This window comes from Cynocephalus volans, chromosome 5 (genome assembly GCF_027409185.1).
Source record: "Cynocephalus volans isolate mCynVol1 chromosome 5, mCynVol1.pri, whole genome shotgun sequence".
NCBI classification, from domain to species: Eukaryota; Metazoa; Chordata; class Mammalia; order Dermoptera; family Cynocephalidae; genus Cynocephalus; species Cynocephalus volans.
Window position 1 is genome coordinate 91879086 of NC_084464.1, and position 25186 is coordinate 91904271.

A 25186-nucleotide genomic window follows, 5' to 3' on the forward strand; every position below is an offset into this window, starting at 1 on the left:
TTGTCAGAGGTTCAAACACCATTAATCCATGACAGGTGGGGTCTATGATTTGAAACAATTATATTTCAAGCCATTCATGTTACTGCTTAAGAGATGACTTCATTCTTCTCAGCTACCATATGTCCTAACCACGCAAATGAGAAGGAAAAGAACATCTGGTCAACCATCGTTGTCTCACCTGTCATGCAGGACATGTGGTATTGCATGTGCTTCTCATCAGGTTCCTTCGGGACCTGAGCATGGCGGACAACTTCATATTTTACACAGCTGGTGCTTTTAGGGTGCTTTTAAAATTGATACCATCAATTTTAACTCAGTAGCATCTTTATACCTTTGGGTTTTTATTGGGCTTTTGGTGATGAATTCCTTTTCCTGGATTATGCAAACGTCTCTCCTGGAGCTTCAGTGAGAGTAGCATATTTGTGCAACAGCATCTCTGTATAATTTGGGAGTTTATGAGTAGAAATGTGGCCTAGGAAGAGACAGTTCTCTGGAAACTCTGAGTTAGGTTCTCTATATTCTAGTGCTAATACTGACTTTATTTTAGCAACTTTGGGTAAAATTCACTACACTCTCTATATCTTTATTTAATCCCTTGTATAATATAAAATAGCCATCAAATAATCATCCTGACATTGTGTTAACCATTGGATGGAGGCTGTAATACTCATGCATGACATTATTTATATGCAAGTCACATTTTATACGGGTATGTGTTTTAATGATAATTCATTCTTAAATATGATTTGAGAATTACAGCATAAATTCGGAAACATGTTTATTCACTATGATACCTCCCATTTGGCAAATTTGGCCATATTCTTACTTGCCTAGGGGTCTAATAGTAAATTGGGTATCATGAGAAGGTTATATTTTCTTGTGCTCAGTGACCAATTGTTGCTAAATCCATCTTGTTATTGCTAAATCCATCTTGTGAAGAATGTTTATTCAGGTGGAGGAATCCTTAATCCTAATCTAAGTAAAGCACATGGGTCACCAGGACACAATCAATATCCTTGGACTTACATATTTTTTACCCTTTTGAAATGAGAACAATTTTATTACTCATTTTTTCTAAGCTTGTGTGTTTCTTGAACAATGCTCAAGTAGAATCATTCTTACAGTGTGAGAAATAATTAAAGATGGAACTTTAGTTTCAGATTAAAGTATAAATGGAAATATGGATCCATGTAAGTATATAAAAACTAAAATATTAAATTAAAAGTGAACAACAGTCCAGATCTTCAGAGCATGTTTAAATAATGACTAATATGAACACAGCATGCATTTATTTTTTGTCATTTCTTTCCCATTAGTATTCACAAGATGGAGCAAAAAAGGGGATTTCTTTTCTTCTTTTTTTCTCTTGCATAATCAATTTTTTAAGAAGCTGTGAGAGTTGGGCTGTATTTTCTTTAGTTTCTGAATGCCAGCCAGCACACTGGGAACAGTTAAATAATAAATAATAACAAATACCGGGTTTATTGACTCTTGAACCCTTGAATCAATCAATTAATCATGATATTATGGCAAGATCAAAGGGCTGAAATTCTAAAACTGCCTGTAAGATGCAAATGGATAAAATCTCTCAGCAGGAATAACTGCAAACCATTTTGATCAAATAAAAAATGGTGACCAATTACGCTCTTTAGGGCCCAATAACTTTAGGTGTATTTAAATGCTGTAAAGTACATCCCTCCAGATCTAATGATCTCCTAAACGTCACTTGTTAAGGTAAAGCATCGTAGATCAACCACCCTACAGACTGAAGTCACAGATTCAGGGTGGTGAGTACCATCTACACTTTAAAGGATAATTTCTTTTTAAAATGTTTCTTTACAGCATATTATTTGGATATTTCAGTCAGTCTTACAATTAGTCCAGTTTCTCCTGTTTGCATTGAAATTAACTTTCCTTTTCCCAGCCCCTGACAATTGGTTAGGTACCACAGTGAGAGATATAATGTGAACATTTTGATCAACCTACAAGAAACATGCAGTTGGTACTAAGAAAAAGTGACTCACCAGACAAAGAAGCCCCAGGTCAGAGCTTGCAATATGTAGTAATAACACTCAGCCATAATAATGTGTACAAAGGTCTCCCACATGACCAAAGGACTCCAGAATAATAACTGCTGGAGGTTTATGCTGGCTGTTACAGATTTTTTTCCTGGGTTCAGTTGTTCATGCTTTGAGGAGTGTACCAGATGTGCAGTCAATACGCAGGGGAGACTTCCCCTTGTCCTGAGGGGAGCATGTCCAGAGAACCCTTGAGTTTTGCCAGAGGATGTGATCTTTCCAAAAGGATGCTTAGAACACAAGCAGCAACTGTAGTAAATGCATTTCTTTAAGATGCTGCTTTCAGGACTTCTATTGTCCCTATGATTCTGGGGTTGCCTGATTGTAAATCAGGACATCTGAAGTCTTATTCTCAAGGCCTCAGGAAGTCAGTATTCAGCATTGAGATCTGGACATTGTATTCTGAATACAATTATGAACTAGACTGAATTCATTCATTCATTCAACAAGTATTTGCTGAATATCTACTATGTGCTAGATACTGTAGATTTTAAAAGGAATAGGATTTGGTTATTGTATTTAGAAATTCATAGAACCATCTCTTAGAGTCGAAAGGTATTTTCACATCTATTATTTCCTTTAATTGGTTGAGACACCCTGTGAAGAATGTATCATGTTTTAAGATAAAGGCAATGTGGCTCAGAGAGATGAAATAGTTTGCCTATGGTCCTTTAGTTAGTGTCAGAATGTGGACTTAGAGTTTTCCTGCGTCTTGGTCGGGTGCTCTTAGTTCTAAATCATAGAGTATATGCCCCCTCTAGGTCTCTTCCATAAGTGAAGACAGAGACTATTTTGTCAGATTCTCCTCTTTCCCTCTAAACAGGTTATGTTTATGCTTAACCAGAGTTTGTATACAAATAATTAGATAAGACCTTAATTTCAGTGATTCATCAACCCCACTCAAACACCTTGGGACTTTGGTAAACCAGTCAGTACAATGCCTTCACAATCCTGGAGCCCCCTCAATTCTGGTGGCAATTTTATTCCTAAGGGCTTCTTGTTATTAGTCTTCCATGACCTGCCAAGAGTTATTAAGAAGCAGGTCTGGTTCTGAAGACCCTTCATCCCCCCTTTTATTGTTTGTCCCCTCCAATGTCTGCTTTCCAAAAGCCCTTGCCCAGGGTCACAGTGATTGCTATGATCTGAATGTTTGTTTCCTCCAAAGCTCATGTGGAAGCTTGATTCCCGATGTGGTAGTGTTGATGGGTGGAGCCTTTAATAGGTGATTGGATTGTGAGGACTCTGCCCTTATGAATGGGTTAATCCATTTACAGAGTAATGGTTTAATGATTTAATGTGTTATCATGGGTGTGGATTGGTGGCTTTATAAGGAGAATAAGTGAGCACATTAAAAAAATGCTCTTCCCCCTCCTTGCCATGTGATACCCTGGGTCACCACGGGATCCTGTAGAGACTACCCACCAAGAAATAGGCCTTTAGCTATGCACCTTGACTTTGGACTTCCCAGTCTCCAAAACTGTAAGAAATAAATTTCACTTTTGTTATAAATTACCCAGTTTCAGGTGTTCTGTTATAAGCAACAGAAAATGTACTAATACAGTGATTTAGTGGTTAGTTGATAGGTTTGCCAGGATCTCCTAACCCTTCTCTTCCTGAGCCATCAGATTCACAGCTCTCTTTCTTGTGGGTCCTCATAAACTGTCCCAAGATGCTGGGAGAACAGCTTCATCTGGGATGGACACTATCTAACTCTTTGTTATGGATTAAAACTTCATATGTTGAAGTCCCCAATACCTCAGAATGTGAACTGAATTGGAAATAGAGTCAATACAATTATAATTAGTTTAGTTAGGATGAGGTCCTACTGGAGCAGGATGAGCCTTTAACCCAACATGACCCGTGTCTTGATAAAAAGGGGAAACTTGGACGTATGCGTACATGCAGGAAGAATGCCATGTGAAGAGAAAGACAGAGATTGGGGTGAGGCAGCAGAAGCCAAGGAATGCCAAAGACTGTCAGCAAACCACCAGAAGCTAGGAGAGAGGCATGGCACAGATCCTCCCTTTTAGCCTCAGAGTAAACCAACCTGACTGACACCTTGATTTTGGACTTCTAGCATCCAGAACTGGGAGACAATACATTTCTTGATGTTCAAGCTATCCAGTCTGTGGTACTGTTACGGCAGCCTTGCAAACTAATTCACCCCTTATTCAATAGAATTGGCTTGAGAAAAAGGCACCTCTGTAAGCTCAGGATGATGTTCTTCTTAATTCTCATTGTTAATAGAAGAACGCCCTCCATACCTTTCTGCATGGGGCTATGAGTCTTCCTCAAGTGACCAAATAGTCTAAAACCAGTTGCCAGAAATCTTATGCAGATGATCTGGACATTGGACATCACTTCCTCCCATATGTTTTCCCAAGGGCCTGCACTTCATGTTCACTGGGGCATTTCTGTTACACCCTTTGACCACATAGGCCTTTGGCATCTTCACTTTCTAATGGCAATTGTGTAAGTCTTAGTGTCCTTGTCTTTATAGGAGAAAAGAGAAGAATATGCTTTGATTTGCAAAATCTGTTTCTATTTGAGATGCTACTTTACTACCTACTAAAAAACACCAATGAGTATTCTTCATATCTCTTTCAAACTAAGTCCAGTGCTCCTTCCCTCCATGGCCGCTCATTCAGTCATTCATCCATCCCTCAAACATTTATCAAAGACCAGCTACCTGTCATCAATATAAAGAAGTAAATTTGTTTATATTGTTGACCTGTCCCTGCAGAGCTCAAAGTCTAGTGGGAGACACTCAAAGTCTAGTGTGAGTCAGACGTGGAGGGAATTGTTCTGTAACAAGCCCATGGTACAACATTTACCAAATGATGCCAGAGCCAAAAGTGGCTAAATATCCTCCAGAGAAAAGTTTGGAAGTCTTCACAGAGGAGATGACTTTTGAAGAAAGAAAGAATTGGTGGTAATTGAGGGAAGGGCAGGATGGAGGGGCAGGATGGGGACAGGATCCTAGGTAGAGGGGACAAGTGGAAGTCTCCATGCCTTGGAAGAACCTGGCTGTGTTTGGCTGGAGTGTTTGCAGTACACTCTAGTGCATGTAAGGGTTTGTCAGGAGATTGGGCTCAAAAGCAAGGCTGGAGATTGATAGTGGATGATTTTCTACACTTGGAGTGCAGCTTGTAGTAACAGAAAGCTGCTGGAGGTACTTATGTTTTGGAGTGATATGGTCAGATGTATTTTTTACCCATGTTTATAGCAGCTCTTTTTATAACAGCTAAGAATTGGAACCAACCTAAGTGTCCATTGTCAGACAACTGGATGAGGACAATGTGTTATATTTACACAACAAATACTGCTCTGTCATAAAAAAGAATGAAGGCTTGCCATTCGCAGCAACATGCGTGAACTTAGAGAAAATTATGTTAAGAGAAATAAGCCAGGCACAGAAAGAGAAATACCGCATGTCCTCACTCATAACTGGGAATTAAGAAATAAACAAATACATTTAAAAAAAAGATACAACAATCACAACGATACATTGAACTTTCAAGAGGGGAGAACAGAAATGAGGTTAGCAGAGGTGGGAGTGGGCGGGAGGTAAATGAGGAATTGGTAAAAGGCCACAAAAAATGATTAAACTGTATAATGTTGAATATATTAATTATCCTGATTTGAGCATCACATATTGCACACAGGTATTGATATTCAATTCTGTACCCAACAGACATGTACAATCAATTACGTTTCAATAAAAAACTTTTAAAAAACAAAATAAAACAAAAAGACTTGTTTTTTAAAAAGATCAGTATGGTGGTAGAGTGACACATGATTCACAGGAACAGAGACTGAAGGCCAGAGCCCAGTAGGGAGGTAATATTTCTGGAATCAAAAATAAGAACATTATTCAACAAGAGCTAATGTGATTATGGCCATAACAAGACAGAGTATTTAAAATTGGGGTCATTTATAAACATTCACGGAAGCTGTACCTAGGGGCTATGAGGGAAAGAGAATTAAAGTGTAAACTAGGGCAGTACCAATTGGAGTGAAGAGAAAGGGAGGACATTTGTGAATTAAAAAGGACAGAATATATATCGACAAAATAAAATTAAAAAATAAATAAATTAATTAATTAATTTAAAAAAAAGAAAAGGAAAACTAAAAAAAAAGAAAAGAAAAAAAAAAGGACAGAATAAATGACATATTTGATATGGGAGTAAAGAGAAACAGGAATCAAAGGTGACTTCCAGATATTTTATTTGTCCATAAAGAAAATGGCAGATGGAGATATTAAGATGAGGAAAAAAAGAGATAGTAATGAACTTCCTGAGAATGCTAATGGGTTCAGTTTTGAAGATACTAAATTCGATGAATTCATAAAGGTAATCTAAGGAGACAGAACTATAAGCAGTTGAAAATATTGGACAGGAGCTCAGAAGGGATATTTAGAAATAATACTTATAACAATAATAACAAAATAATATCAACAATTTGTTGAAAGCTTATGATATGCCAGACACTGTTGCTCAGTGAATAATATGCTCAAATGAATAATATGCATTATTTCATTTAGTTCCTTCAACAATCCCGTGAGGTAAATATTATTATCTTCATTGTATAGGTGCAGAAACAAGCAATCACAAAGCTAGTAGGTGAGGTGGGGTTTCAGTCGAATCTGTCTGACCTCGAAGCATGAGTTCTCAATCCTCCCTTCTGCTGCCACTGCTGCATGTGTGTCTGTGAAACTATCAGCCAGATGGGGCCATGAAGCACGTGTCCATGGAAGGGAATCCATAAATGTCTACTAAATAGCTGAATGAGGCTCTGGATGACACCTAGATCAGCAAGCCAGGAAAAAGGGATTGCACAGTTGATTGAAAGACACCAGCAAATAACAGGCACCACTAATGCGGGTAAAGGTTACAGCTTGGAACACAGGGTCAGCTGCTACTAAATGGAGTGGGAGACACAGCAGCCTTCCCCCTACTGGAGGGCCAATTTCCCCTGGCCTTTACATCCCACAGAGGCTCCCACCAAAGACAGTTCCTCCTCACTGAGCTGAGGATTCCTTTGGGCTCAATTCCTCCAAGGCTACGTTTGCGATTCTCATGGGGTGGTATGTACTCTCTCGCCCCTCCCCAACCCCCAGCTGTCCAGAAGATCAGCTACAAGCCTGCCTGCCCCAGGGAAAGCAATGGTTTAATAACACAGCACTTTTCTGGAGAATGGGAAAATTGAAAGTTGATTTTCCAGATCAGTTTTCCTGGTGTATAATCCCCCTAGAAGGCCCAGGATTTAAATCTGCTTGACATGTATTTCTGCATTCCCTAGCCTATGCATTAGAATTGAATAGAATTAAAGATACAACACCAAGTCCCTTGAAAAGGCCTATTTATTAGGGATGCAGTGGACAAAAATAAAGGAGCGGCACTAATTTTTGCCCCTTTTGCAATCTCTCCCCTATGATAGGAAGGTGCAATAAACTCCCTCTCCATGCATCTTTGATCATCAGGGATATAGTTGGTTAATATACATCATGGTAAATTTTCCCAATGCTTGTTCAAGGGAGTAGTGAAGTATGCAAGTTAATCTCCAGGTGCTTCCTGAAAAAGAAGATTTAGAGGCATATTGTAGCAACTTTCTATTGGGACTTAGATTTAACCTTTTAATGATCTTTCCCGTGACTCCTATTTTCAAGAAATAGGCCCTGGAAATTGCTGTATCAGAAAAGAGGACTTTCTTCTTACAAACTTATGTACTTTCAGGGTCCATTTTTTTAGAAATGCACAAGCATCTTTTTTTGGTTCAATTGCTTTATACAGTCTAGGGGCCTAGCTGTTCAAAATGGGGCCCCCAGGCCTCAGCATCACCATCACCTAGAAGCCTGTTAGAAATGCAGAATTTGGGGATCCACTTCAGACCTGCTGAATCAGAGTCTGCCTTTTAAAAAGATCTCAAGTGGTGCTTCTCAGGATTGCGGGAGGACCCTAGGACGGCTGCTCCTAGCTCTCAATAAACCCTAGTGATTTTTTTAAAAAAGATCTCAGGGGATTAGCACACATTAATATTTGACAAGCACAGGTTTAGAAGGTCAGTAATACGAGAAATTTGATTTATTCTGGCAATCAGGAATGACTGAAACCACTTGTTAACTTTTGTTTCATCACTTTCATCACTAGATTTTCTATACATGAAACACGTTAGTTACATTTTCCCTTCCTCACCTTTTAAAAAATTTTTTAACTTATTTTTTTCATTGTACATGTTTGTGGGGTACAGTTTGTTGTTTCAATACTTGCATATATTGTATAATGATCTAATCAGAATAGTTAGCATATCTATCAACTAAACATTTCTCATTTCTTTTGGTTATAACATTCAAGATCCTCTTCTCTGGCTATCTTGAAATATACAATACAATGTTATTAGCTTTTGTCAGCCTAAGGCACCAGAACTTATTCTGCCTAACTATCCTTACCTACCTTTCAAGACAAGATAATCGCAGTCAGAACTTTCTGAAACCCTCTATGCAAGCATATAACTAGAAATTAGGTTATCTCTTTGAGGATGTGAATTGGTATCCAGATTTGTTGTTTCTCATTCAAATATGTGTCTAAAATTCTACCAAGGTTATCAGGTAGTTCTTAAAAATCCAGGGAAGGTTCTCTCTGAAAAGAAAAAGAACACGGTCTATGGTTAAACAACTAAAATCAGTGGAATGTTTGAAAATAAATAAGCATGATCTTTTTGGCTACATTTACCAATACATTTATGGGATTTGAGGTATGGGTCATGAACAGCTGAGAAGCAAAGATCAACCAATCCAAATATGAGTGAAAAAACAAGGAAATTAAGTGGACATCAGACTGAGCATCACCGTGATACGAAGGAGGTAGGCAGGAGAACACTGCTAGATGCAAAATGTCAAACACTGAGTGTACTGACAAGAAAAGTGGGTTCCATGTGTATACCACTGGAAAAAACAAAGGCTGAGATGTCTCTATGATACTTCTGCATACACAACAAAGAATCATGGTGACTAAAATTCAAAAGAAACTAGAAGCAGGAATTAGAATCTTAAAGTTGCACTTTTCACAACATTAATTAAGACACAGAGACTTGTAGCAACACTAGTCTTCTGATCAAGTAGCTACGGTTCCACCAAGAGAAAATTGTCACTTTTTAAAGTCATTTGTCTCATATGGAATAATGTCAAGCTTAAAGATAGTCACAGTAATGTCAGTGTCATCAAGAAAATATCTGAAAAATGAGAATACCTCTATTTTTGTGTTTTGCTGAATTGGTTGTTATGGATGTGTCTTAAACAATATAAAATCTTTCAAGTTTCCGGATCTAGAATGATTTTTACAATTGACTCACTTTTGGAAGAGAGGAAATTTAAGTTAGTATAATTAAAATTAGCTTGGAAATAAAAACTTTTATAAGCAGTGTATTTACTAAAGCAGTAGAAACTACAGCATTGACAGGTCACTTCGATTGAATAGGTGCTTTTATTTTAATTTAATAAGCAAATTAAGGTCAGATTTCTTGCTGTGAGCAATGTTTATATCACTAAAATATGGATTCAATAAGTTATGTGTGAGATCTTGTGCTTCTTTTGAAAAAGAATATTGCTTTTACAAAGCCCCATTGATGATATTTTTTCTTTTCCTGACCTTTGTACTCATTTCATGACTAAAACAGAAATCTATAACTGAGTATTTATAACACATTTCAAACAACTTTGAACTCTAATTATAAATATAATCTCCTAGTTCCACAGGTGACTAATCTTGCTTTGAATCATGGTGACCAAGGCTTTCTCAATTAAATCAGTGTTTTATAGGCTTTATGATCAGAAAAACACGAGCACACATGTACAGATTACATATATAGTCATAAAAGTACACAATATATGATTATGTGTCAGAATTTCCCTGAGTAAATAGTTACTTCAGCCTATAAGTTTATGGTATTTATGTTTCTCAATCTTTTAGGAACAGGAATTTATATAGTCATTAGAGTCATTCACTTACTTTTGGTGAAAATATCTGAAACTTTGGGATAATTTTGTGATCTAGAGTAACGGTCCTCTAATTTCAGTGTGTGTATCAATCACGGTCCAGATGGGAGAAAGAACAAACACAGTAACTGAAACAGAGAATGTTTAATACAAAGAATTATTAACTATTAATGGGGCATAACTACTAAGGGGTAAAAAGAACTCTAAAGAAAACAAGAATGGCAAATATAGGAAGCAGCCACTGTAGCTAGGGTAGAGATAAGAGTACATAGGGAATGAACACATCTGGAAGATTCTTCCTTCCTCATTATCGCCACACCTGAGTGTCAGACCTCTTTGGAGAAGGTGTAGTTGAGGTACACTAGCTGGCAGAGAAATTCACTGAGGTGTCTGTCACAGCTGAGTGAATGGGGTGAGTGTTCCATGCAAGAGTATCTGCAAAGACATCGAGATGGCTTAAGAATTTACAGCCGTATAAATATTAGAAGACATACTGAATCACTCACTTTTGGGGGGAGATTTTACAGATGATGCAATAATAAGAAAATGTCTGACATTTGCGTAAAATTCTACACAGAATGTTTCATATGTATTCCCATTTAAAACTCATGGGTCTATATATTTTTTGACATGCTCGCTCTCTCACCATTTCCTCAGGATTAAGGTCAAATTTCTCAGAATGACTTATGTGTTTTAGAGCATGTACACAACATATTTCTGCAGACTCATTTCTTATCAGTTTTTATGCTCTAGTTTCTAAAAGTTATGATAGACATTCTTTCCATCAATTTCCATTTCACTCCCTATGGATTTATAATATTTTCCATTCTTTCTGTAAAACATACTAAATGATGTCAATAGCCTGCAAACACATTTGGCTGGCAGGACACTCTCTAGTATTCCCTAAATGTCTGCTTCAACCAGTTGAGTTAAATGCTTACAAAGAAACAGGTATGTGTGTGTGTTTACAAATTTGTTTCAGTTAAACTTACTGTTATAATTACAAGATTTAATTAAAAGGAAAGGAAAGCATTGAATTGAAACATTACTGCAAAAAGAGAATTGCATGTAAGAAATAAAATTGAGCATTTCTGGTTCTAGCAATCTGGTAAACAAAAGAATCTGAAAATTTTCCTTCTAAGAGCTTCTATACATTCTGGATAAAATACAATAAAAATTCTTAGAAATATATAATTGTGTCTATGAGAAAGTGGAAATCTCCAGGTCCCAGGGATAAAGCGAGCTGATGCTAAGCTTTCTCTGGAAGCTGGTACAGTAGGCTTTAAAGCCTACAAGGAAGAGGAAATGAGGGCTAGTCCTATATAGGCAGAGAGTTTGATATAAAAGTTTTGTATAAAGCCTGAATTTTGAAAGCCTGCACCATCTGTGTAAAGATGGACTAAAAAACAATCTACCCACTGATGTAGGGAGATAATGAGAGAGCTTATCTGTGGGTGAAGGAAAGAGAAAAGAAAAATTTCTGAGAACCCAAAACCCAAGGTATGAAATTATAATATCCACATGGTCTGGGTACTGTCAAGCCAAGAAATTTAATAAAAAATGCTGTGAGCTGATGATGCCCTTGGAGTACCTTATAGAAGCAAATGTAAAACCACTTTGGAGTAGCATACTTCTACCCCCACAGCAGAAGATTTCAACAGAACAAATATTGCTGAGGATGAGCTCACAATCCACGATTACAAAACAGATGAAAAAACATACCATGACTGAGAGCCGCCTGGCACAATAAATAGGAGAATTAATTCCCCAAACCTTCAGGTAATAGAAAGCTTCGATGGAAATGATAAAAATAAGAACATTTAAAATAATAAAAAGTAAAAGAAAACATTAAAATGATAAAAAAAAAGATACAATAAAAAGACATCAAATGAATCAACTTGCAATGAATCAAATACAATTAAATGAATCAAAGAGAACAAATTAAATTAATCAAGTAGAATTCCTAGAAATGGTCGCTTTAGTCACTGAGAAACATAACTCCAGTGAATGAGTTGTGAGGGGAATACTTAGTACAGTTTAGTATATGTGAGTTGATTTCCAGTACAGCTCTGTTGGTTAGCAAACCCCTAAGTGGCAACTTCTGCTATTTTCATTTTTTTATATGGTATGAGTGCAACAGGGGTGTAAAAATTACTCAAAATAGAATGTGTTATTGAGGTTTTAAAAGGTTGGTTCTATAGCCCTTGGGACCCAGATATCACAATGTATATCCTGGCTGTGGAAGAGAGAATTACTTTCCCACTTATGGAGTTCAGCAGCATTGAAAAAACTGTAAAAATTTCTGCTCACGTAGGTTGTACCATGACTGGTATCTCTGTGATGCTGACTTTAATTGATAAAGCTATAGTAGAGACCCAAGACTATCAAGTTGCCTTCAATGAGACAAGGATGGTGAAAAGTTTGACCTTTATGTCCAACCTAACTACAATTTGGAGAAGAGATTGAAGGTCCAGGTGCTACATCTTGTCCTGTTGGAGTATTGTTGTTTGGCGAAATTTTTGAGAAAGAACCCAAGCTATTTCACTTGAACACTTTAGGGATTCTTGTGCAATGCAGTGTTCAAGCATATTGCTTTTCCTCTGAGTGAACACAGAGTTCCTTTCAAAAAGTTTACCATAAGTCCATAGCATGGAATGAAGCACCAAATATTTACTTGTTTTTCTCAAAAGACATTGGCTGAGAAAGTGAATGCAAATAACATAGAGTTAGCTAGAGTGACAAGGCAATAATTTTCAAGTAAGATATATAAAAGAGAAATTTAGAAATATTGAAGATAAAATAAGAAGGTCCAACATGGATCTAATAAGAGTTCCAGAAAGAGTAAAAAGGAGAATAGTGAAGAGGCAATACTCAAAGATATAATGGCAGAGAATTTTCCAAAATTGATATAATAACATGAGTTGGAGGCACTATGAATACAAGACAGAATAAATAAAATACAAATAAACCCATAAGCAGGCACATTAAAATAAAACTAAACAACAACAGAGAAAACAAGGAGATTTTATAAACAACCAAAGAGGAAAGTCAGCTTACAAAAGGGAAAAACCATTAAACAAATAGCAGTTTTCAATATCAACAACTAATGCCCAAAGACGGTAGAATAATATATAAAATGCTAAAAGAAAGTAATTGTGTTCTATAATTTCCAGGCTAAACTATCATCCAAGAGTGAGGACACAAGACATTTTCAGAAAAACAAGATGAAGTGAGTCTAGCATTCATGGAGCCTCACTACAAGAATTTATAGAGTATACTTCAGCAAGAAATAAATTAAACCCAAATGAAGGAGGGGAAAACAGAAAGAAATAGTGATCTAAGAAACCAGTAAAATATAAATACATATAAACAAACATTGCATAAAACAATAATAATGATGTTGAAGATAAATTGTAGAGGGAGTTTAAAAGCAAGATAGAATATAAATACTGGCAAAAATAACATGTAAGACTGAAGGAGGTATCAAAGTAAAATATTTTAAGTTGCTTACTATGTTTAGGAAGAATGAAGGATATTGATTAATTTCATAATTTGCTATGTCCAATACACATTAAAAATTTAAGTGTAATCATTAAAAATAGGAATAGATGGTATAGCTTCCAAACCAATATAAAGAATGAAACAAATAACCAGTTCAACAGAAGTTAGAAAAGGAGGGAAAAAAGGATGTATGTCAAAATCTTGTTTAATAGAAACTTTAAAATAATAGGGTTAAAATACATGAAAATATTTTAATATTACAACAAATGTAAATGGACTAATTTAGTAGCAAAAGCAGAGACTCTTGGATTCGATTTTTTAAAATTTAGCTCTGTAACCTTTAAAAAGACTCACCTAAAACTTGACACAGAAAAGTTAAAATAAAAGAATAGAAAATTTATTCTAAGCCATACAAAATAAAAGCATTCTGTAAAAATTGACAGCATTATTCTTTATTATTAAAAATTAAGAGCATTATTACACTATGATAGGAAAAAAAAAATTCAGTAGGAAAATAGATTAATTCAAGACCCAACATCAATTTATGTACCCAAGGTCATAAAAGGGGGAAAATTCACCAACTATTTTTTGAGGCTAATATAATTTTAATAGCAAAATTGGAAAAGGATAGTATGTGAATAGAAAAATGTAGGTTACTCTCACTTTTGAACAGAAATAAATATAAAACATATAACAAATAGTGATCAAATATGGTTATCTCACGAATATAGAAATATTTAATATATAAAAATCACTACAATGTTAAGGAAGAACAATAATTTAGTACCTCAATATTGCAAAAAATTTCTTGAAAAAGTCAGCAACATTCATAGTAAAATCTCTTAGCAAACTAGAATAGAACAAAACATCTTTAATCTGATAAAGGTATCTAACAAATATATAGTGAATATCATTCCTAAAAGAGAAGCAGTCTGGGTAAGAACATGACAAAGACATTTTCCATTCTTGCTCATATTCAGTATTGTTTACAAAGTCCTAGTCAGCACAACAAAAGAGGAAAAAGACTGGAGTGTATCTTTGTTTGCAAATTAGATGAGTGTTTATATAGAAAATACAAGACTTGACAAATCATTAGAATTTATCAGTAAGGAAAGCAATACTGCTTGAGCTATCAACAATATCAAAATATCAAAAGTAGTTTCTTTACCTCAGCAAGGAATAGTTTAAAAATATAATTTTAGAATATATGATTTGTAACAGCAAGAAACACTGTAAGGTAGCTAAAAATAAATCCAAGAAAAGATATGTGAGACTTTTATAAAGAATATAATACATTTTATTGAAAGACAAAAAGGGAACCTAAATAAATACAGAACTACAGTTGTCCCTTGGTATCCATGGAGAATTGGTTCCAGGGCCTTCACAAATACCAAAATCTGTGGGTGCTCAAGTTCCTAATATAAAATGGCACAGTACTTGCATATAAACTATGCACATCCTCCTATATACTTTAAAAAATCTTTAGATTACTTATAATATCTACTACAATGTAAATGCTATGTAAATAGTTGTTACTGTATTGTTTTGGGAACAATGACAGAAAAAAATCTGTACATGATCAGAGCAGAGGCAATTTTTTAAAAAATATTTTTGATCCACAGATGTGGTATCCATGGATATGGAGGGCTGATTGTATGTCATGTTTCTGGAGGAATAGATTTGGTATCATAAATTCTTCTACAATTAGTATTTATATTCAACCTGATTACAATAAAATATAAACAGGATTTTTCAGGGAACTTGACAATCTGATTCAGAAACCTACATAGAAGAGTAATTGGACAAGGACAGTCAAGACAGTTTTGAAGAAGAACTAAAGGTAGTAATATTATCTGTTATCAAGATTTATTGGGCCGACCGCGTGGCGCACTCAGGAGAGTGCGGCGCTGGGAGCGCAGTGGCGCTCCCGTTCAGGTTCGGATCCTATATAGGGCTGGCCGGTGCACTCACTGGGGGAGCGCGGTGCGGGAGACGCCATGCCAAGGGTTGCGATCCCCTTGCCGGTCACGAAAAAAGACAAAAAAAAAAAAAAAAAAAAGATTTATTATAAAGCTCTAGTAAGAAAAACAGTGATATCAATATACTGATAGACAAATTAGACCATTAGACCTAAAAAAAGAATCAAGTATATATGGGTGTTTGATCATTGACATTAGCAACATTACAAATGAGTGAGAAAATGTTAATTCTTTAAAAAATGGTGCTAGAACAACTGGATATCAACATGAAAAAATTGCATCCTTATTTCATTCCCTTCTCCTCCACATGCATAGATGGACTAAAGACCAAAATGAGGAAAGCAAATATTAAACACTTTAGGAAAAAGGTATAGAAGAAGAGCTTTGTAACTGGCATAGGAGTTTCTTGAATAAGACACAAAAAATACAAGCCAGAAAAGATGATTAAAATTGACTACATTAAAATTTAAAACAAAATTAAAAGACAACCCAGTGTCTAGGTGAAGATATTTTCAGTGCACATAATGATATTTGCAATGCATATAAAGATTAAGAACTCTCATAATTCAGTAAGACAGAAAATAACTATGAGAAACATGGAGAAAAGACATAAACATGTAATTCACAGAAAGTGAAACATAACTGGCCAATAAACATATAAGACATATCCAACTTCACTAATTATATGAGAAATTTAAAATAACAATGATATGCCATTACATTACTAATGAGATTAGCAAAAATTAAAGTCTGATAACTCCAAGTGTTAGAGAGGTTGTGGGAACATTGCTGGTGGGGCCATAAGTAGGATGGTTATTTTGGAGAACTGTTTGGCAATATCACGTTGGAGATGCACAAACCCAGCGATTCCACTTCCAGGTGTGTACAAGTGCCACTGCATTGCACAAACCCTGAAGCTGGCAGTGCATGGCCTTTCGTATCCTAGAGAAACTCTCACAAATGTGCAGAAAGAAACCATCCTAAAAACTTAAGGAAAAACTAGGGATTTGGGGCTTATATTAATTAGAAATTGTCTTTCTAGTCCCACTTCAGTTTCACAAACTTGAAACTGGAAATTGTAAACACATTTTGATATTTATTCAAGAAATACAACACATGACTCCCTATCAGAGGACATTTACCGGAGAAAGGAAAAGTGGGTTTTTTCCCTACATTAAAAGACCGAAGAATAAATATACATTGATATGTTTATGCAAGAATGTAAAGTTCTGAACAAAACAAAATGCAATTTTCCCTTGTTATATAAGGTAGTTGCATTCCTGGAAAATTCAAAAATATCCCTGGATATTAGAACTGTGCCCAAAACAAAAGAAAACAAACAAACAAACATATCCTTTGTGGTTTATATGTAAAACTTAGTTATCCTATAGGCTCAGAGAATTACAAACAAGTTTTTTACCTCCTAAATGCCTGACACAAGATTTAATATTTGAAAGTTATGTGAAAAGCAGACAATTCTTTATGTGGAGAACTCACCCTGGGTAAGGATGGTTAGCTTCCCTGACCTTTACACACTAAACGCCACTTGTGACTCAGTGACTGAGACAGTAGTAAAAGCCCCCTTGCGGATGAGAGCCACTCTTCAATCTAGACCAGCTCCAACATTCTCTCCTTCCTGAAGAGCTCTTTATTTTAAGTCATTTCTCTGCATCCCTGAAATGCACATGACCATTGAAACATTGTATAGATGAGCTTTTCACATATCTGTGCTCTCCTCCAAATCATGGCTTCTGAGAGGACTAGCACCATATGTTATTTTATATACCCAGAGACTAGAAGTGCTCACTAAGTGTTTGTGGCATGAAAAATAGTTTAATCAAATCTAGCCTTTTAGGTTTGAGTTTCTAGCATGTCACTCTACTGCTGGCTGCTTGTCTTTTTTCCCACTTCCTAACGAAGGCTTTTATCTATAAGAGAGTTGAAAAAAAAGAGAGGCCTTTAGCAGAAATCAGCATCAGTTTTTTAAAAGGTCTGCTGTGTACTTCTGGCACCTCAGATCAGCCTGTATTAACTGAATGTCTTCATCTACAGAGAAATTAGGGTAAAGAGGGTCATAGCTCTTGTTAGGGAAATAATGTAGACGTACCCTGCTAACATTTAAGAAATATTGGAAGACCTGAGTTTTGTGTGCATTCTTCACTCCTCTGTAAAGCAGGCACTCAATTTTTTTACCCTGCTTTTGGCTAGATCTTTGTCAAGCAACTCTGTTTTGGCTAGTTCTGGTCCAACATTCATCATAAAGATATACCCTGTGGGTCTAGATGAGACTTCACATCGTAAGGTACATGGATTGATGGCATGGCCTGACTAACTGGAATAAGATTTTTCACTTATCTGTAAATCATAAGTGGCATTAATTGAACCCAAAAAGAAATCAAGGGGATTTATGAACAGATTTATAAATTTTCTTCTTTCTGCATTTTAATTATACTGGCATTTTAATTGCATTGTAATTGCACTTTAATTGCATGTATTTGTATAAATTAAAAAATAATTAGAGCTCTGCAGCACTATGGGAAACTAATTTATGCATATAGACCTTTAAAGAGGTACACATGGAGAATGAATGATTTTACGGTTTTCACCATGTTAGACACTTTTAAATGATCCTCGATGGAAAGGTCTATAGCTATCTAGATTAATGTGCCTTCCCACTCCTTTCTGTGATTGACAAAGCAAGACAGAGCTGGAGCTTGAATGGAAAGTGCTGCTTGGTGTGCATGGCGCTCCCAGCTTGGAAAGTCCTTTAAATATTACAAAAAATAAATTTAAAAAATATATATACATATTTTCTAGCTTAGCCCTGGTAAGTTTCTGGGCTCTGATTGCATGTGGGTGGGAAGGACAGAGGATGAATCACTAAATTAGGGCAACAGAACCAGTGAATTTTTAACAGTATTCCTGGCACAGGTTATTAAGGCAAAGCATATGCACGATGTAGGGGCCATTCATTCAACAAGCATTTCTGGAACTCCTTCTGGGTGTCTGGCACCTCTGAGGTATAGTCCTACCCCGTTTCATAGGTTATTCACCCAAAAGCTGTTGAATTTTCCAACCTTCATTTCTATCTCCTTACTCAATATCTTAGCTTTCACTGGAAACCAGAGCACTAAATAATCTTGGTAAATTGTGGATTTGGCTCCCCTATATCTTCAGAATATGATCCTCTGCTTAGCACCCAATATCCCAGACAGTGCTTAGTGGCAGGTTTATTGCTTAAAAATTGCATTTTTTGTCTTTTTGGAAAGAAAAAAGCTAAGAAGCTTAGTTACTAAGAGTGTACTACTCCCTTGCCCTGAGATTATGACACTAAATGCTTTTGCAAGCAAGAGTATCTAGTGTGAGTAAACTTCTCGTCCTCTCATGTCTCAGGTCTGTGCTGGAGCTATTCTCTCTGCCTGACCTTCTGGCTATTCCTCCTTCTACACACATGACATTCATTTTATCCCTCCCAAGAAAACTTCCTGGGTGCCCCATTTGGAATTAATCCTTCCCTCTCTTTTGCTCCTCCAGCACATCCTGTATCCTTCTCTTTTGTAACACTTAGGTTAGAGCTATATTCTCATTGTCAGTTCCTGGAGGTTGGGGACCATGTCTTAGTTATTTTTAAACCACCTGAAGGACCTAAATGTAGGACTCTATTTCTTAAAGATATAACCTGAGTATAAAATTGAAATCTTCAGGGGCGTGTGTGTGTGTGTGTGTGTGTGTGTGTGTGTGTGTGTGTGTGTGTGTGTGAATAAATTACAACCTCCTCTTAGAATCCTCAAGAGTCTTTTTTATTGCATGAAAACACAAGTCAGTCAACTTTCTCAGGGGAGTTTGTAGGCTGTGCTCTGGGCCATGGCTGGGTTCCTTGGCCTGTTCTTTTGTGGAGATGCTTTTCACAAAGAAAACTGACCAACTCTTAAACCATTTTTCAGTGAGATGGTAACCCAGGCTTTGGAAGCAGGCCCCTCTCTAAGAGGCAAATGATGAGGAAAGAAATGGAGAGGAGTTATATCTGTCTGGGCATTATCCTTGGGTGTGTCCTGGAGACTGAGGCACCCATGTTCTCCTGAGTGCTCTCCTGATTGTGCCCCACCCAGCTACCATATATGCCCAGCTGTGCCCCGCTCTGTTGCAACAGTTGATGCAACATTTGACTTTCCCTCCCTGTTGTAATGGCTAACGGACCCAGAACTTTTCTCACCTAAACGTAACTTATAACCATATAAGGTCACCCCTTTACCCCACTGTAAAAGCCAGCAGTGTAACAATATAAAAGAGACAGCCCTGCTGCATCTGGGGCTCAGCCTTTGTGACATGAGTCCACTGAGCCGATTGCCAGCATCAACAAACTCTGCTTCCTGCTGCAAGCCTCTGTGTCCTGCCTCTCCTTGAGAGTTCGCTGTAACATGGCTGTAACACACTGTTAACAGAGACAATAAAATCCAAGAAGAAATATTTCCCATTCAAGCCAGGTAAAACTTATCACAAGAGTTTTCCATGCCTTGCAAACTCCTAGTCAGGGTAGGGTGGTGCCAGCCTCCTGCTGATCATGCCTTGGACTGAGCCTCATTCAAGCCTTATCTAGACACAGTGCCTTAGCTCCAGGAACTACAGTGTTTACCATTGGCCTAGCCAAGTACATGAGTTATGGTAGAGCTAGCTGCTCTTACAGATAGAGCCCACAATGTATATCTCCAAGACAATACAAGTTTATTTCTTGCTAAGGTAGCAGTCCAAAGCAGAGATTCCTGCTTGGTGAGTGTCTCTTTCATGAAATGATTCAGGCCCAGACTTCCCCCATCCTGTGGCTCTGTCAATCCCTAAGGGCTGACATCTTTTCATCCAACCAATAAAATGGGAAGAAGAAGTAAAGGCACAATAATTGCTTAAAAAGCCTTGGTTCAGAAGTGACACACATCATTTCCATTCACATTATATTGTCTCTAGAAGTGAGAGGGCTGGCAAAGTAGTCCTTGTTTGAGCAGCTGCTTTCCAGAGACAACTCACAACTCTGTACCATAACAGAGAGATTCTGAATTTTGGGCATAATTAGCCCCCAGGGTTGCTTTTCTGCTTTTCTTAGGCAGCACCATTTGTGGTCCAGTGGCCCAGATGCCCATCTGCTGCTCACTGCACATCACTCGTCTCATTACTGCTGACCCACTGATGCAACTCCTGCTTCCCATCAGTAAGTGGTAAGTGTCCCAAATGTGCTCCCAGCTCTAACTCCACCTGTCTTGGGGGGCGGAGGGGAGGAGCTGACCTCTCTAATGGGTACTTAACTGCAGGGTCTGGGACGCCCCGGCTGTGGACCTGGTGGTGCAGCTCTCACTCTCACACCAGACATCACTCATCCCGTCCCTTTTCACAAGTGGCACAGCATGTGCCACACACCTTTGGTTCTCTCGTGTCTTGGATGGTGGGGTGGGACACTTTCTTATGAATTCCATGTAAGCTCATGGTGCCTCATTTGAAGCAGTCGCCTTGACAGAAGGCCTCTGCTTGTCTCCTCCGATCATAGCTCACAGCTGGGGGCCTCTCGGTGCTGGTGTTTCCTTCGGCAGGACTTCCTCAGCCCTGGGCTTATGGGGAAATGGTCCTAGGGCCTCTGGTCCCACTCTCTCTATCCCTGTTCTCCTCAGGCATCCTCTTTTACAACTCTTGGACCTCACAACTTATGGCCTAACTTGCAGTTACAAAGATGTTTAATTTAATTAAATTTCAAGGTTTTCATGGGAAAGGAGAAGTGTTACATGTTATAGAAAAATATTTCATAAGAATTTTACAGAGCAAATACTATGTGACATGAACCGTAAAAGTGGCTTTCAGAAATACGAAGGAACATAAGTTATGGTCTCTGCTTATGAGGATCGTGTAAGTTAGAAAGAACTGCTAATCCTCCAGGAAACAAAAAATAGTGTAGTGAGTAATACAGAGCTAATTCTAGAACAGCATCCAGACACAAACTGAACCGAGGGTAAGCATCTTTATGATGTATCCTTCCTGACAGTTTTCCTTGCCATCCTTCATTTGAAAAAATGAAGGCTACATTTTGCTTAACTTTTTCAAATCTGGTTATTTGCTAAAAATTTTAAAAAGAAGAAAGAAAATATTAAACTATCGTCATTACTTTATTCTTTAACTTTAAAAAGGGTTTAATGTTTCCAACTCTCAGATATTGTACCAACATTTACTTTGTACTTTTGAATTTTTAGTATTGGAAATATTTATTTATGTTTTTCTTGCTCATGGTAAAAATACAAACAGCATTAAAGAGTGTATAGTGAAAAGAAAGTTTCTTCTCGTCTTGGAGGCAAGCTCTGTTCCTAGTGACACCTCCACTTGCAGAGGTACCTGTGAGCACACATGCTGGACATTTCATTCTTCATTTTTCAGCCAATTTCTTCCTCTCTGTTTGTTAGATTAGTAGTTCTAAAGTTCTATTGTGCAAAAGAAACCCAGAGGAACTTCTTAGAAATGCAGATGCCCTGGTCCTTTCCCCAGAGATTCTGATTTATTGGGTCTGGGTGAGTTCAAGGAATCTGTATTTGGAACCAGGTGATTCTGAAGCAGGTGGTACATGGACCTTACTTTGAGAAACTGTATTGGGGCCTAATGTGGTTGAGTTATACAAATCTCTACTTTTCCAGTCTTTGACCTTTACTGGGCTCACTTTCCCTTGGTCTCCATGGTGATGCACAGAGGCCTTCACGTGTAACTAGTCTGAGAATGTGGATTGGTTCCCTCGGCCCTGACTGACTGCCCCACTGCTGAGCTGCAGAGTGTCATTAGAGAGGCTGAGAAAACTCAATTTATTTTCTTTCTTCCTCCACTTGTATGAGACAGTAACATCAGTTTTCTTATATCTCTGAGAAAGTAACAGTCACAAAACCATAGATTTTTTTTTTTTTTTAAACTATAGACTTTTGAGAGATGACATTAACTTAGACATTCTTTCAGCCAATCTGTAGAGGGGAAAACTGAGGCCCAGAGAGATTAAGAAACTTGCCCCAGGTCACAGAATACATTAGTGGCACAGCTGACTAGAAACCTGGTTTATAAATTCTACATGTGGTGCTCTTTTCTCATTTTAGTGGCAGCTAAAATCCCAGGGTCCCTGAAAATTATTCAAACAGTTCCTGTTCCCCAGTTTACCTACCACCTTGAAATACGCCCTTCTGTACCCTGTCTACTCCCACCTCCCATGGACCACACTGGCCTTGGTTATCTTGCGCAGTGTAGTGATAGTGTGAATTATTTCTGAACCTCAGGTCACAAAGTACAAAGCAATTTTGAACTGAAGGGGCTGTGGTTACTTTAAGTCTCTGTAGGAACACAGGAGCTCACAGTTCTTATTCTCAGTTTCCTCAAACAAAGGCACAAGGAACGGTCCTTATTACTTCTCAGAGGCTGGGGGAGGGTTGGGGTCAGGAAAAGGTTGCTTGGTTTACAGTCCCAACCTGTCTCCCTCCTCCTATCGACAAGTCATCAGGATGGTTTATAGATTGCCACCTCACTTTAAAGTCTATTTGCTGATGTTTTGAGACATTTATCCAATCTCAAGAAACTCAAGGGACCCAATTTCAACTTTGAATTATATGTTACCCATATTTGAAATGGAATGGGCAATTTTAATGGGAAAACCCTATCAATCAGGCTGGGGAACAGGAAAGACTTTGATTTATGTACTGTGTTGAAATGATCTATATTGATTAAAAATTTTTACAGTTCTATGAATTTAATATTTTAACCTGAATATGATTTGTAACCCCCCCAACTTGTATTCATCTATTTTTTTAACCTTTGGCAAAATATTAACATATCGTACCATGCGTTTGGTAATGTCCCCAGAGGTTAGCTAGGAGAAATATCAGAATATCCCTGGAGAGCTTGTCTGTCCTGATGATAACAAGGATTCCGGGAAAAAAAGGCCCAGTTCCTGAAATAATTACAGTAACTTCAGAAAGGAAATTAAGTATCTAATGCAGATACATTTACTAGAATTGTGATATCTCACATTTTAAAAATTCAGATACTATATTCAAGAAAAGGAAATTTACTGAGGTTTTTTGGATACAAATGATAAGAAATGAGTTAGTATTTGCAAGCCTTTGAGCAATACTGTTTTGTATTTATGTAATTAGAGCTGTTGGTGAATCACTCTAATACAGCCAGATGATGGGTACAGGCATGAAAACAATAGAATTCTTTTTTATCTATTTTAACAGGTAGCCAGTAAATCAACTTCCCTCTAACTAGGATGTGAAAGGATGCTGTTTGCTTATGTGCATTATTCTTGGAATTCTGCATTCTTGGGAAAAGGTGGTCAAAGGTTGCATTAGCTGTGCAGTGAGGTGGAGACAGCATATCAACGGACATACTCAAGGTGAGACTCTGCTGTACACCTCTGATCTCATTTCCCTATGCATCAGTGCTTATATTTTTTTGAGGACAAAAATTGCGTATTGCTATTTTTAGCCCACTTGCTTTCTTTTGAGGATGATGGTTATTATTCCAACATTTTGTTTCATATAACTCCCCCAACCCCAATCAAAATAGATGTTAGTTTTCTAACCATATGTTTTCATACCTACCACACCATTGGCTTGGCTCCTTTGCATTTAGTTGTCTTGGGACAGTTAATGATTTTATTTGTAAAAGGTCGGTTGCTGACACACAACCTATAAAATAGTTAGCTACCCAAAATTCTTTTCACTCATCCCTCAAATACTCAGTTTAGTTTTGGTCTTTTTAATTCACTCCTGAAAATCAGTTGCCTCTAGGAATTTCAATATTACATTACAGCATAACAAACTATCCAATATCACTAATGACCTATTTAGGAATGAAATGCTTTTTTTTTCTGGTTTTAAGCAATTTCTAATTTTGACGGCGATCAGGCACCATCTACAAGGATGGAGTTAATAGTTCCCTGAAGGGATATGTTACCAGCCAGGTAATAAAAATCACACACTCTTTCAGCCATAAGGCAGGAGGAAAACAAATATGTCTACTTTCCTTCAGCATTACATTTGTGCTCTGAAGATGCTTGAAAAATGATAGTCGTTATATTATTATTGTTATTATTTTTACAATGTTTCTGAAATCTGAATATTTATTTATTCATATTTATCTATGACATTGACATATCTGGTACTCATCTGTTTATATCCTTTCCCCAAGAATGTTTTCTCTATGATGTCTTCTTTCAAAATCATATTCAAAACTGAGTGCAAGTCCTGGGATGAATATAATATGCCATTTGAGAATTTACCATGTTAGGCTATTGTCTGGAAAATCAGGCAAAAGAACTAGTTAGTGAGGGAAGAAATTACTCAACATATTTGTTTTAGGTGCTCACATCGATCAGATTCATGAGATAATAGCTTTAATTCCTTGTGATAAAAGACACCAATCCTCCCCTATTTCTGTATTGTAAATGCACCGCAGTTTGAGACAAAATTGATCTACACACAAATGCACTTGGCTTTGTCGTTGTTAATGGTACTGGGGTAACGAGCACCTCAGGGGTGGATTGGAGAAGAGAGGAGTGGGTAGGCTAAGGGCAGGGTTTGTGAGCCCACCTAGAAGCCAGATGAGAAGAAATTGAAAAACGTCTCAGT